This window comes from Plecotus auritus (assembly GCF_963455305.1).
Source record: "Plecotus auritus genome assembly, chromosome: 3".
NCBI classification, from domain to species: Eukaryota; Metazoa; Chordata; class Mammalia; order Chiroptera; family Vespertilionidae; genus Plecotus; species Plecotus auritus.
In genome coordinates, this window is record NC_137772.1 from 74606203 (window position 1) to 74620936 (window position 14734).

Here is a 14734-nt window from a genome sequence, read left to right on the forward strand (position 1 = left end):
GGAATATATCACAAGAAACTAGAAACACGAATCAGAAAGGATATATGCACCCCTATGTTCATAGCAGCACAATTCACCATAGCTAAGGTTTGGAAACAGTCTAAGTGCCCATCAGCAGATGAGTGGATTAAAAAGCTGTGGTACATCTACACAATGGAATACTACGCTGCTATAAAAAAGAAGGAATTCTTACCATTTGCAGCAGCATGGATGGAACTGGAGACCATTATGCTAAGTGAAATAAGCCAGGTAATGAAAGAAAAACACCACATGATCTCACTCGTTTATGGAAAATGAAGAACATTATAACCTGATGAACAAAAAGATAGACACAGAGGTAGTAAAGCATTGAACAGACTGTCAAATTACAGCGGGAAGGCTGGGAAGTGTTGGGGAGGGGGAGGAAGAGATCAACCAAAGGACTTGTATGCATGCATATAAGCACAACCAATGGACACAAGACACTGGGCGGGGGGTGGGGGGTGGGATGAGGGCATGCGACAGTGGTTAGGAGAGGCTGGGGAGAGGTTAACGGGGGAAAAAAGGAGATATATGTACTAACTACTATGTGTAATGCTTTAAACAATAAAATAAAATTTAAAAAATTACATGCACAGGACATATCGAGATAAAAATCATAAAACTTTACTGAAAAAATATTCAGCAAAATATTAAAAAGCACTTATAGTGGATCTTTAAACTAAACTTTCTCAAAAAGATAGTCAACTTCTAGAAAATAAAAACTAAAACACAGCAAGAGAATTTTAGCTAATATAGAGTAATGAAGTTATAAATATCTTTAAATATGTTTAAATATAAACTTTTAGTAATTAGCAGAATTTTGACTGATATAAATAGCAATATATCTGAATAGAATATAAAGTCTGGAAATAGACCCAGAACATATTGTGACTTACTATTAAAGGAAAGAGAGCATCTAAAACAGGAAAAAATAGATATGCCAATTACTGCACTAGAGGCTAATCATATATGCTTCAAAAAAAAAAATCCCAGACAGAAATACAAATGTAAAACTCTAAAATACAATTATGATAAAATGTCAATGAATCATTTTGTAACTTCAGCTGACAGTTGATTCTAAACATGGAAAAAAAATAATGGATGCCATACAGCAAAAGTAGTGCTTAAAGGGAAATTTACATCATTGAATCCATATATTAGAACAGAAGGAAGAGCTAAAATAATTCATTTAAAATAATTCACCATGGGGAACTATAAAAAGCAGAGCAAATTAAACATGATATAATCAGAAGAAAAGGAGTATTAAAAATAAAGTATACATCAATAAAATCGAAAACAGGAAATCACTGGATAACCAAAAGCTAGTTCTTTGAAAACGTCATTTAAATTTTATAAACCTCTCTATCCAGGCTTACCAAGAGCAGAAGTGAGGGGGCACAAATTACTATCATCAAAATGGAAGTGAAAATATCCCTATAGACTTTGACTGGTGTGAGTCAGTTGGCTGGGCATCTTCCCATGCACCCAAAGGTTGCTGGTTTGATTCCTGTCAGGGCACATGTTCAGGTTGGAGGCTCAATCCCCAGTAAGGGAACAGCAGGAGGCAAATGCTTGACATTTCTTTCACGTCAATGTCTCTCTCTCTCTCTCTCTCCCCCTTTCTCTCTCTCTTCCTCCCTCTACCTTCCTCTCTCTAAAATCATTTAAAACATTTTTTTAAAGGCCAAAGAGCTTAAAAGACATTTCACCAAAGGAGATATACAGACAGCAAATAATCATGACATGACGCTCTACAATCTATGTTATCAGGGAAATGCAAAGTAAAACAATGAGATACTACTATACACCTATTAGAATGATCAGAATCCAGAAAAGAGACAATACCAAATATTGGCAAGGATAAGGAGCAACAGCCAGAAACAATGTTAAAAACTTCTTAAATTTGTGGGAAGAAATGGATATAAATGCAATAAAGTAAATAGCCAAATAAAGGGAGTCACACAGTTCAGAGGGGGATTCCCCAGTGCATATAGAACTTACATTTACAGTGTACTGTAGTCTATTAAGTGTACAAAAATAACATTACACCAAAAAAATAAATAATTTAAAATACTTTATTTCTGATTCGCCCTGTGGCCCTGCGCTCTACTGCCCACTTGATGCTCTCCACAGCCACCATCCCCCTTAAGAATGGCCAACAGGAGACTCTCCTATGGCTGAGCCGGGAGGTGCAGCAGAAGATTGAGAAACAGTGTGATGCAGACCTGGAGCAGACCCCGATCCAGTGGATCACCACCCAGTGCCGCAAGGATGTGGGCCGGCCCCAGCCCGGGTGGGAGAACTCCCAGGACTGACTCAAGGGTGGCATGGTGCTGTGTGAGCCCATTAATGGGCTGCACCCTGAAGGGCAGGCCCCAGTGAAGAAGATCCTGGCCTGCACCATGGCCTTCAAGCAGATGGAGCAGATCTCTCAGTTCCTACAAGCAGCTGAGTGCTAGGGCATCAACCCTGCTGGGGGTCTTGATCCAGCATCTTGAAGGATTCAGGAATCTGGAAAAAGGGCTGCTGTAAATTAATCAAGAGTACAGAGATGAAGCATAATTTTGGAAGGTGTTTTGGGGAGCCAGAGAAGACTTAGCTAAAGAGACCAAGTCCTCTGTCTCTCTGGACCCCTTGCTTTTTATTAACACCAATTGTCCTAAGGCAAAGTAGATATACATGAAAGGCAAGGTTATACAGAATCCATGGTCTGATTGGGAGAATTGCCTATGGCTGTTCAGGTGTTTGGCCAGCAGGAGGCAATACCATGTAGATTAAAATTCCCTCAGCTGTCTGGCCGCAAGCAATCATCTATGCAAATCTTTAGGTGTGGAGAAATGCCCTTAGTCATTTCCAGCAGGCAATCCTCAAGGTTCCATCAACCTTTTGATGAAACTTCTTGCATTTATGACATGCTGGAATTAACTTTCAGCAAACCCCACCGACTTCTTCCAGACGGCGGACCTCTGGGAAGGAAAGAGCCCAGCCTGCATGCCATGGACATTGATGAACCTGGGTGGGCTGGCAGTAGCTCAGAATGATGGCCTTTTCTCTGGGGATCCCAACTAGTTTCCTCAGAAGTCCAAGGAGAACCCCTGGAACTTCTCAGACAACCAGCTGCAAGAGGGCAAGAACGTGATTGGGTTACAGATGGGCACCAACCATGGGGCACCTCAGGCAGGCATGACCAGCTCTGGGATGCCATGCTAGATCCTCTGATCCACTCCCAGCCCTGCTCCTGCTTTCTTATATATTTTAGCAGTGACATTCCCCAAGAGCCCCCTGGAGCCCTCAAGCTCCTCTCTGCCAGGGTGAGGGCCTGGCCTGGCGTGTCTCCTCTGGGGTGCCCAATAGTAGCCTCTCCCCCTGTGCTTATTAATACATTCCCTTCTTCAAACCCACAAAAACTGGACCAACTGGCCTCTTCTTTTTCCCTGGGATCAAAATTTAGGGCCACTTCTTCATACCTCTTCTACCCTGATCTCTCAATCCATTCCATGGCTGGGGTCAACGATGCTGCCTTTGGGCCTTCCTTCCATAAATATGCCTCCTGGCAGCTGTGGCTGCAGAGACTTAATTTATAGGGAGGGGTCCTGGCAGCCACTACCCTGCCACAGCTGGACTGGGCTCACCACACACTGGAGGCAGCCTGCCCTGCCAGAGGCCCTCTTGGCTTCTCACTTTCCATTCCCCTCGCTGTGGGTAAGGGGCCGGAGGAGGGGAGATAGGAGGGAGGGCTGACCCCTGGGCTGGGGCTTGAAGAATCTGAGTTTGCTGATTTGAATAAAGAATCTCCCTTTTTTTTTTTTTTTTGGAAAAAAAATACTTTATTTCTAAAAAATGCTAAGCATCATTTGAGCCTTCAGCAAGTCATGTTTTAACTGTGTGTGTGTGTGGGGGGGGGGGGGGAAAGAGTATTGACTCAAGAGTATTGATGGTGGATGACTGACCAGAGTGGTTGGTGGTCGCTAAAGTTTGGGTGGCTGTGGCAGTTTCTTAAAATAGGACAACAATGAAGTTTGCCACACTGATTGACTTTTCAAGAGCAATTTCTCTGTAGCATGTGATGCTGTTTGATAGTATTTTACCTATAGTAGAACTTTTTTAACATTATGAGTTAATCCTCAACCCTGCCACTGCTTTATAAACTAAGTTTATGTAATATGCTAAAGCCTTTGATGTCATTTCAACAATTTCACAGCATCTTCACCAGAAATAGTTTTCATCTCAGAAACCACTTTCTTTGTTCAACCATAAGAAACAATTCCTCATCCATTAAAGTTTTATCATGAGATAGCATTAATGCAATTACATCTTGAGGCTCCACTTCTAATTTTAGGTTTCTTGATATTTTCACCACCACAGTTACTTCCTTCACTGAAGTCTTGAATCCCTCAAAGCCATCCATGAGCGTTAGAATCAACTTCTTCCAAACAGCTGCAATGTTAATATTTTGACCTTTTCCCATCAATCATGAATATTCTTATTGGCATCTAGAATGATAAATCTTTTCCAGCTGGTTTTCAATTTGTTCAATACAGGAATGCCATAAACCTTCAATTTGTATTAAAAAAAAAAAAGGAAAGAAAAAGCAATATCTGTGAAGCACAATACAGTGAAGTGCAATAAAGGGAGGTATGCCTATATAAAGAACTTCCAAACTGCAATAAGAAAACAAACAAATAACCCATTACAAAATGGGCAAAGGAAGTTAATACACATTTCCCAAGAGGATACATAAATATACAAATGACTAACAGCAAATTAAAGATACTCAACATCACTCATCATTAGAGAAAGGCAAATCATAATTACAATGAGATATCAAATCACACCTATTAAGATGGCCACTATAAACTTTTTTCAAAAATCAAGTGTTAGTGATGTAGAGAAATTAGAATTCTTATGCACTGTTAATAGGATTGCAAAATTGTGCAACTACTGTGGAAAACATTAAGATGTTTCTGAAAAAAATTAAAAATAGAACTATTATATGATACAGAAATTTTATTTCTGAATAAAGATTGAAAGCAGGGTTTCAAAGTGATTTTCAAGTGCATGTTCATAACAGCACTATCCTCAATAGACTAGAAATCCAAATATCCATCAATGAATAAATGGACAAACAAAACATGATATATTAGTATACATAAAATGGAACATTTTATTCATATTCAGCCTTATAAGAAAGGAAATTCTGTTTCACACTATAATATAGATTTAATCTTTAGGGCATTATACTAAGTGAATAAACAAAAAAGACAAATAGTGCATGATTCCACTTAAACAAAGTATTTACAGTAGTCAAATTCATAGAAACAAAAAGTTAAATGGTGGTTACCAAGGCTGGGTGAGGAGGATTATAGGAATTATTGTTTAAAGCCTATATAGTTTCAGTTTTGCAAGATGAAAAGTTCTGGAGATTTGTTTTATAACAATGTCAATATACCATAGCATTACAGAATTATATATATATATATATATATATATATACACATATATATATATATAGATATAGATATAGATATAGATATAGATATACTTAAAGATGGATAAAAAGGTACATTTCAGGTTATGTGTTTTTTGCCATAACACAAAAAGGAGTCAAAATAAAAATTTTAATAATTTATAAACTGATCAACTTCTATATTTAGTAAGAGAAATGGTCATACTCATTATGATTTTTTTTATTGTTTGAAGTATTACAAATAGTAGTACATATGTCTCCTTTTTTATTCCCCATTGACCTCCCCCAGCCTCCCCTACCCCCCAGTACATGACTTTACCTGCCCCCCCCCCCCGACCCAGTGTCTTGTATCCATTGGTTATGCTTATATGCATGCGTACAAGTCCTTTGGTTGATCTCTTACAGCGCCCCCTCCCCGCCAACCTCCCCTGCCTTCCTGCTGTAGTTTGACAGTCTGTTCAATGCTTCTTTGCCTCTGTATCTATTTTTTCCCCATTTCTTTCCTTTAAAAAATCTTGCCTCTGCAGACTAGAAATAAACATATAATAACAAAAAATGTTTGAGTCCCAATTTCAATGTCCAACAGTTCTAAGTCCCCGTTTCAATGTAAAACAGTTCCTTATGTGTACATGTCAGCAATGATATCTGGATGGTGGGCACATGGTGGCAATGCAGGTCCGACCCTCTCTGCTTTGGTCCTAGGCAACCTGCTGCGTCGCACAGCTGCTGACTGCTAGCGTGGCAAGGCGTCGTCAGCATCTTCCATGTCTGGACTGTGATTTTTAATATATTATTTATCAGAATAGAAAAGAAGAATTTAAATGAAAACAAAAAAAGAGTGAGACTTTCTTGATGTGATGTGTACATTTATACATGCTGATAACTATAAGAAATTATTCTTACTAGAAAGTTTTTTTCAGATACCATTTTTCAGTTTATAATTTCTACAAACTCCTCCACACAGTATTATATTTCTTATATCATTATACATATTCATAGAATGATATGATTTTCAAAGCATACTTTACAAAATTACATGGGAAATGTATTTTTATGCTTGCTATACCCTGTAAGTTAGGCTCTGTTATTAATATCCTCCTGTTAACACAGATATTAAGTGACAGTGTTGTGTCTACATTCTATGAATCTTGATTCTCTGAATAACAAGAAGCACATTGCTATATTTCTCATATTTAAAGAGAATATGAGGATGCCTAAAAAGATCAATGGGCTGTCAAATGATTTTTATATATCTGAATCAATATACAGACTATTCACTGCCAATATGGTATAGTAGCTTTCTGTTATTTAAAGTTAAGAATTTTATACTGCATTTGGAACATGATTTAAAGTCAATATAGCTATTCCACTGAACATGGTTATCTATACTGTTCAATTTATTTATGTTTACTGATATTTTATAATTATATTCTACAGTTTTGGAGTTGTTCTTAACAAAATCATTAAAAATTTTTATCTCTTCAACCCTCAAACTTAAAGTTAATTCTATTTAGCCTGTAATTCAAATATTTGTGTGTTTATAAATTGCAATGTATCATAGCACTTGCCTAAAAGGCTCTAATGCAGTTACTAAAATTTTTCTAAAATACCCATAGTTACTCCCTAAAAACAAACAAACAAAAAAACAAAACATTAAATAACAAACAAAGCTGAAATTGACAGACAGCAGAGTATCAACGTTGGGGTGTAATATATAATAGTTCTAAGGCTTACAGAAATAGATTGAAGAAAGCATACCAACAATTGAAATATCCATAACCTCAATAAACTGAAATTGTCTGAGAGAAGAAATGTGAATGTTTGCTTCTTTGCTCACCATACATTTCCATACCTAGAATCCATTTCCTTTATCAATCAGAAGAATGGATAGTGATCCCCTATTTCAACATAAGTACACTAAAAATAACTATGTATATATAACTATTATTTACTTTTGTGAACAGGAAATGCATGGATAATACACAATTCAAGAGTACACAATACTAATCTCCCTCTTGCCCAGTCCTTGGCCAGCCAATTCCCCTCCCCAGAGCAAATGCATTACAAAAAATGTCTATGCATAACAAACCACATAAATGTTATTTTTAAAAGGAAATTATTAATAGCTTTTAATAATTTTTAGTTCTCCTTCTTAGTCACAGCAAATACATTTTTCAGGAGACCTTCAAACTCTGGCTAAGGGAAGGAAGTCACCCTAAGGTCTGGCTCCTCAGTTACCCTGCAAACAAAAAACTTTCTCTATGGGATTCACAAAGTCTATGGTCCCAGCCCCATTCTGAAATTATCTAGTTTCTCATCTACTTCAGCTGGCCTGCCTATTTTAGTTAATTCATTACAACTGTGCTACTCTCACTAGAAAACGATGTCAAACACCAGAAGGTCTTCATTTGATATTTTCTCAGTTTATTGTTGCTTAATTTTTATTTACCCATAATTTCAATTGAAATCAAAAGTTATGAGGATAGCACCAAAACTGCTTTATCTGAATGATTTGAAAGTAGCTTTCAGGCATGGTATCTTCATGATGATTGTAGCAGTAACTTTCAGACATAATGATTCAATTAAAAATTAAGCTATATTTCAACAGACTAGGACATTCTCCTATATATGCATTGTACAATGATCAAGAATAGGAAGTTAATATTAAGATAGTATTACCCTATACCCTCTAGATCTTATTCCAGATTCATTAAATGTTCCAATAATTAAAAAGGCCAATTATGGAAATAAGCCAGTCAGAGAAAGACAATCATCACATGATCTCACTCATATGTGGAATCTAATGAACGAAATAAAATGATGAACAAAATAGATCCAGAGACATAGAAGCATGGAACAGAGTGACAAATCTCAGAGGGAAGTGGGAAGGGGTTGGTGGGAAGAGGTCATCAAAGAACTTATATGCATAGACACATAATCTACTGACACAGTGTGATGGAGGCCTGGGAGGGGGCGGTAAAGGGAGGTGGTAAGGGGTGGAGGGGCCAATGGGGAAAAAAGGGGGATATCTCTAGTATCTGTAATACTTTCAACAATAAAAATATTTTTTAAAATGCCATGTGAAGGTCACTGCTTTTAGCTATGACTCTCATTAGTGCCATTCAGTGCAGGAGAGTTTCTCAGGATTTTAAAGATTACAGGACAGTTACTTAGTAGAACATCCCTCAACCTGAGCTTGATATTTCCTCATGATTGCATTCTAGATTCATTTTGAACAATTTTGGCAAGAATATCACAGAAATTATATGGCATTCTTATTGCAACCTACTAGTATTAGGTTGCATCCAGTTCCCATTTTCTTCCATCATGGGTTGCATTAATTTTGATCACTTGATTAAAGTGGACTCTGACAAATTTCAGCTCTACAAAGTTATGCTTAATCAGTGTAAAATGGTGCTAGTAGGAGTTACCTGTAAGTTTTCTCAGCCTGTGAATTCTGAAAGCAGAGAATGTCAAGCTTTATTTTTCTAAAATCTATTTCTCTGAGTTATGACTAATCCTAAAGTAAAATCAATTGATTTATTCACTCCGTAAAAAAATTATTGAATGCTTACCATATGTCAAACACTGTCCTAGGAACTAGAGTCTTTTTGCATCTATACTAATAAAAGGGTAATATGCTAATTAGGCCAGATAGACCAGATGTCCTTCTGAACAAAGCCACAGTGGCCGCGGTAGCTGGCAGTGGCAGCAGCAGCGGGGTGATGGGGGCAGCACCTTCCCCTGATCGGCCAGGTCACCTCCCGCAGAGGGAGGCCCAGACTTAGGCCCACGGGGAGCAGGTCTAAGCCGTCAGTAGGACATCTCCTGAGGGCTCCTGGACTTGGGAGGGGGCAGCCTGGGCTGAGGGACCCCACCCTCAAGTGCACGAATTTTCATGCAACAGGCCTCTAGTGTATTATAAAAAGTCAGAAATGATCCTATGTCCATGGCAGAAGAGCAGACATATATCTCACTTACCTCTTGGCTCAAGAGTGAAGTATCCTATCTAATAAAAGAGTAATATGAAAATTGACCATCACTCCAAGACACAAGATAGCCGCCCCCATGTGCTCAAAGATGGCTGCCCCCATGTGGACACAAGATGGCCACCACAAGATGGCCTGCAAGGGAGGGCAGTTGTGGGCAGTTAGGGGTGACCAGGCCAGCAGAGGAGAGCAATTGGGGGAGACCAGGCCAGCAAGGGAGGGTAGTTGGGGGGACCCAGGCCTGCAGGGGAGGGAAGTTGGGGGAGACCAGAGCAGCAGAGGGGGGCAGTTGGGGGGGACCCAGGCCTGCAGGGAAGGGCAGTTGGGGGGGACTAGGCCAGCAGGGGAGGGAAATTGGGGGGACCAGGCCTGCAGGGGAGGGCAGTTGTAGGCGATCAGGCCAGCAGGAATGGCAGTTGGGGGGGACCCAGGCCAGCAGGGGAGGGAAGTTGGGAGGGACCAGGCCTGCAGGAAAGGGCAGTTGGGGGGACCAGGCCTGCAGGGGAGGGCAGTTGGGGGCAACCAGACTGGCAAGGAAGGGTAGTTAGGGGTGACCAGGCTGGCAGGGGAGGCAGTTAGGGGCAATCGGGCCTGCCAGGGAGCAGTTAGGCATTTATCAGGATGGCAGGGGAGTGGTTAGGGGGTGATCAGGCTGGCAGGCAGAAGCAGTTAGAAGCAATCAGGCAGAGGCAGGCAAGTGGTTGGGAGCCAGCAGTCCTGGATTGTGAGAGGGATATCCAACTGCCCATTTAGGCCCGATCCCAGTGGTATTGGGCCTAAACGGGCGGTCAGACATCACTCAAGGGGTCCCAGATTGGAGAGGGTGCAGACTTGGCTGAGGAACACCCCCCCTCCCATGCATGATTTTCGTGCACCGGGCCTCTAGTAGTTTCATAAAAGTGAAAAAAATGACTCTCATGTTCTTGAAGGATGGAGATTGAGGAGGACAGGAAAGTCATGTAAAGCTTGGTCAGCAAGACAAGAGAAGGGATAAATGCTTGTTTTTCCTATTGCCCAAGAAGACAGAATCCTGGCAATAGGATGATCTACAACCCATGGTCCATTTGTAGGGGGCTTTACATCCCCCCCCCCCCTCGCACTGTTCTCCCATTTTTTTAGAGTAATTTGGAAAGGTGGTATAGTCACAACTTTTATTGCAGCTACCTCTGGTCCAGATTGTTTGAATTTATGGTACTGCAGTTGAAAACTGATATCTGGGAAATCTGGGTATCCAGGAGCACTTGGAGACTTGAGCAGTTCTGTCATGTGTCAACTCATCTGGTTAATGGTTTCCATATTTAGCAAATAAAAATTTTAATTTCAGATTAACAACAGATATTTTACATAAATATGCATTGCTCAATATTTGGAACATACTAACACTTAAATATTATTTGTTGCTTTTCTGAAATTCAAATTTAACTGAGCATCCTGTTCTATCAAACAATCAAACTGTAAAAGTGAAAAGGTGCAATAGATATAGCCCCACTCCTGTTCAGACAAAGAGGAGTCTCAATCCCTGTTATCCCAGTGTCCAGGCAAAGCAGAAAGAGCATCTTGGGACACTTATGGATAGTGTTTGCTATTGCACCATAAGGAACTAATAATAAACCTAATAACTTTGCATATTTGCCCCTTCCAAAATTATATGACACAGAAATTATATATTTCTCTCTTGTTACCTATATCATAACTCTAATTTTACAGACTTAACTGTGTAAAACATATAACCATATTTTTATATAGCTCACTGAAAGAATTTTTGGGCTTGGTGTTTTTGGGGTTTTTTTTGAAATAATTCTGCCAATATTAAAGATTCAATGCCAATGAACAAATCCTTTTCCTTTTGTCATGGCCATAGGAGTATGTACTCCATAGTTAAGTGATACAGAGACATGGAATGGTGGTTGTGGCTGATGTATTTTTACTTGACAAACACATTCATTCCCCTTCCCCCAAAGCCCCTTTATCTCACCTTTCTGCCATCAAAATTCTCAAACATTTGCCTGTATTTGAGCTAAAATGAGCATGTCCTCTAAAATATAAATAGAAAGACTGGATTAAGCATGCTAAGCAAGTTTTTCTTTCTTCTTTCTAATAAGGAGAGATTTTCAAGGAGAAAGTACCCTTCTTTTTTTTGGATGCAGTGTAGTAAATATGATGCTGAGATCTATGGTAGCTGTTCACTGATCCTTGAGGAAAAGATGCAACCCAAGCCAGCAGCAAAGGTTGACTAAGAAGAACATGAAAAACCTCAGGGCCTCCATGACATCATTTTGCTGCTAAATTAATCAGATCCCTTGGGGTTTTGTTATGTGAGGTAAAGAATGTCTGTTGCTTAAGCTGTTGTTTTGTTGGGTTGTTTGTTACTTGTGGCTAAAAGGGGGCCATCTGGTTCTCATCATCATCTGTCCATGATGGTATTTAGCAATTCATTCATCACTCTGTCATGTCCTTAGTTGTCAGTGCATATGGGCTGCCATGGAACCATCCTTCATTCAATACTCAAAGTCCCACTGAAGGAAATCATTCTTATGCTACTATCCAGGAAACTCTATAAAATCATATCATCTGCTAGGGACTTAGTTGGTGGGCTCGATTGATTAGAGCTTCATCCTGTACATGGCCACTGATCAATTTCCCTCTCTCTCTCACATCAATGTTTCTCTCTCTCTCTCTCTCTCTCTCTCTCTCTCTCTCTCTCTCTCGTCTTCCTCATCTGCTAGGTTTTTCATACAACTGTCCATTTGGGGGTGGGAGGTTCCCTAACCCTTCTGTCCTTCTCTGCCTAGTTCTACCTGGAAAGTGAAGTATATGTTTCTTCTACCATTAGATTATGTAAAACTGCTGATGTGTTTTTTTCTCTCTCTCCTGGACCTGGACTATGGGATAGGAAAACAGACTTCAAAGAAAATTGACCTTAAAACCCATCACCGCTACAAGCCCTTCTCCTTCAAGCTTCAATCTAGACATTATTTTCCCCAGTCTGAAGGGCATTGCACTCTCTTTTTCTCCATGTATCTCTCCAAATCTTATTGTTTATGCCCTGGGTTTTTCCTACTGTCCTCAAATATGAACCATATGCAATTCAAAACTCAGAAGAAACTGCTTTAGGGCAGCATATCCTTCCCAGGAGCAGTGAGCATAGAACAGTTTCTGTTCTGTTGGAACGGGTGAAGTTGGCAAGAGAGATCAGAAAATACCAGAAATAGTTGTTTTAATATTTCAAACTTATGAACCTGACTCACACATTTTTATTTATAGAATTATTCTCTAAAAAAAATTTCTTTGTTGTTTTCATTTAGTCTAAATGCATGTTGGGGACACTTCCAGTATATTTATCAAAAGATGTTGGGAAGCCCTAGCTGGTTTGACTCAGTGGCTAGAGCTTTAGCCTGGGGACTGAAGGGACTGGGGTTCGATTCTGGTCAAGGGTACATGAATGGGTTGCTGGCTTGATCCCCAGTAGGGGGCGTGCAGGAGGCAGCCAATCAATGGTTCTCTCTCATCATTGATGTTTCAATCTCTTTTTCACTCTCCCTTTCTCTCTGAAATCAATAAAAATATTTTAAAAAAAGATGTTGGAAATAGGAAGATATTTCTATCTATTACGTATCATTTTCTGGTGTCTAGGCTACATAAAATTGGCTATATACTCAAACATATTCAGCATCACTTTATGGCTTCTTTACTTGGGCTATCTTTCAGGCTAAATATATGCTGTACTGAAATGACTAATTCTAGAGGCATTTTATAAGGTTCTTGTCACAGAGGGTCATCTGAGACTCGACCCCAATATCTGATAATAAATGGTGACAGTTGGCCCAGAAAGAAACTCACTACAGAATGATTCATTTGCCTCCCAGCATAATCATTATATCTCATTTTCGGTTCTTATAAGTGTATTTCTAGTATCACATGATCTCACTCATCTAGGGGAAATAAGGAACAACATAAACTGATGAACAAAAACAGACCCAGAGACAGGGAAGCATCGATGAGACTGTCAAACCTCAGAGGGAAGGTAGGGGAGGGTGGGGGTAAGAGGGAGAGATCAACCAAAGCACTTGTAGGCATGCATATAAGCCTAACCAGTGGTCACAGACAACAGGGGGTGGGGGCATGCATAGGGAGGGGTTTGGGATGGGAATGGGGGGATGAGGACAAATATGCGATACCTTAATCAATAAAGAAATTAATTAAAAAAATAAAAAATAAATAAATGGTGACAATTGGGGAAATGTACTGAAGTTTTATTAGTTAGAGGCAAAGTTCATTGGGGAAAAAGTCATCTTTTGGGAGAAGTGGGAGTCTGGGAATCACTTAAATGGTCCCTTGGTAATATAAATAAGAAATAAGGTTCTTTTAATGAAAATAAGATTTATAAATTGCTCTGAATATTAACATTTAAAATTGTTTTCCTCTGGGAAAAATTGCCTCCCTCCAGAAAGATTATTTTGATGTTGAAGTCTGTCCTATAGAATTACACAAAGGATGAAAGGTGATTTTTTTATTTGTTTTGTTTTGTTTTCCTCACCTTACAGTGAAAGGAGACTTGAGGGGCTAGGATCCTCAAGAACAAAAGGTGATTGAAAAATTTCATTAAGGTGAAATGAAACTGACTCCTATAACTAAACAGCAGCCAGCAGTCTAAGGAAAAAAGAACAGTCAATAGAAAATCTTGCGTAGCTGATTGATTCTAAGAGATATATTCAGTTCTATGTCTTTGTTGTTCTTAAAAATTCTTGTGTTGCATACTATGTTGTGTTCCTTAACTTCTGAATAGAGCAGATCTGCACTTTAAGACTTGTCTTAACTGATTCAGGGAAATATGGATAGAAATGTACCTATGCTTTGAAGACAACAACAGCCAAAAGAACAATATTGAATACATAGTGATGTGCAAGGAATAAGTCAGCTTTCTATTGTTAACTAGCTAGCTTAATTGTATAAGTGAAAACCACTCAGGATGTTTAAACCATGTAAAAATTCCTTGAGGAGTGCCACACATAAAGGACAATTCTTAGTGCTGTCCCACATAATGAGGGCTTCTATACTGCCAATTGCTGTAGCAGATACTAGAGATGGCTTAGTCACCATCCCTTTCTGCTTTTTCAACAAAACTGAATTTGATCAGGGCACCCACTGACCTCCATGTATCCACGAGTTTCACACAACTAAGCACAGTAATCCTAATCCTCCTCTAAAATATTTTGCAACTGGTATTACAAAGGCATCCACCAATTAGAAGGGAGGC

General features: G+C 39.3%; 1 pseudogene across 1 annotated transcript; it reads left to right on the forward strand.

Moving 5' to 3' along the window:
• Positions 1 to 2151: 2151 nt before the first annotated feature.
• LOC308244071 (transgelin-2-like) lies at positions 2152 to 3231 on the forward strand (annotated as a pseudogene). The gene is made up of 2 exons: positions 2152 to 2483; positions 2954 to 3231. The product of its transcript is annotated as a transgelin-2-like (transcript).
• The last annotated feature ends 11503 nt before the right edge of the window (positions 3232 to 14734 follow it).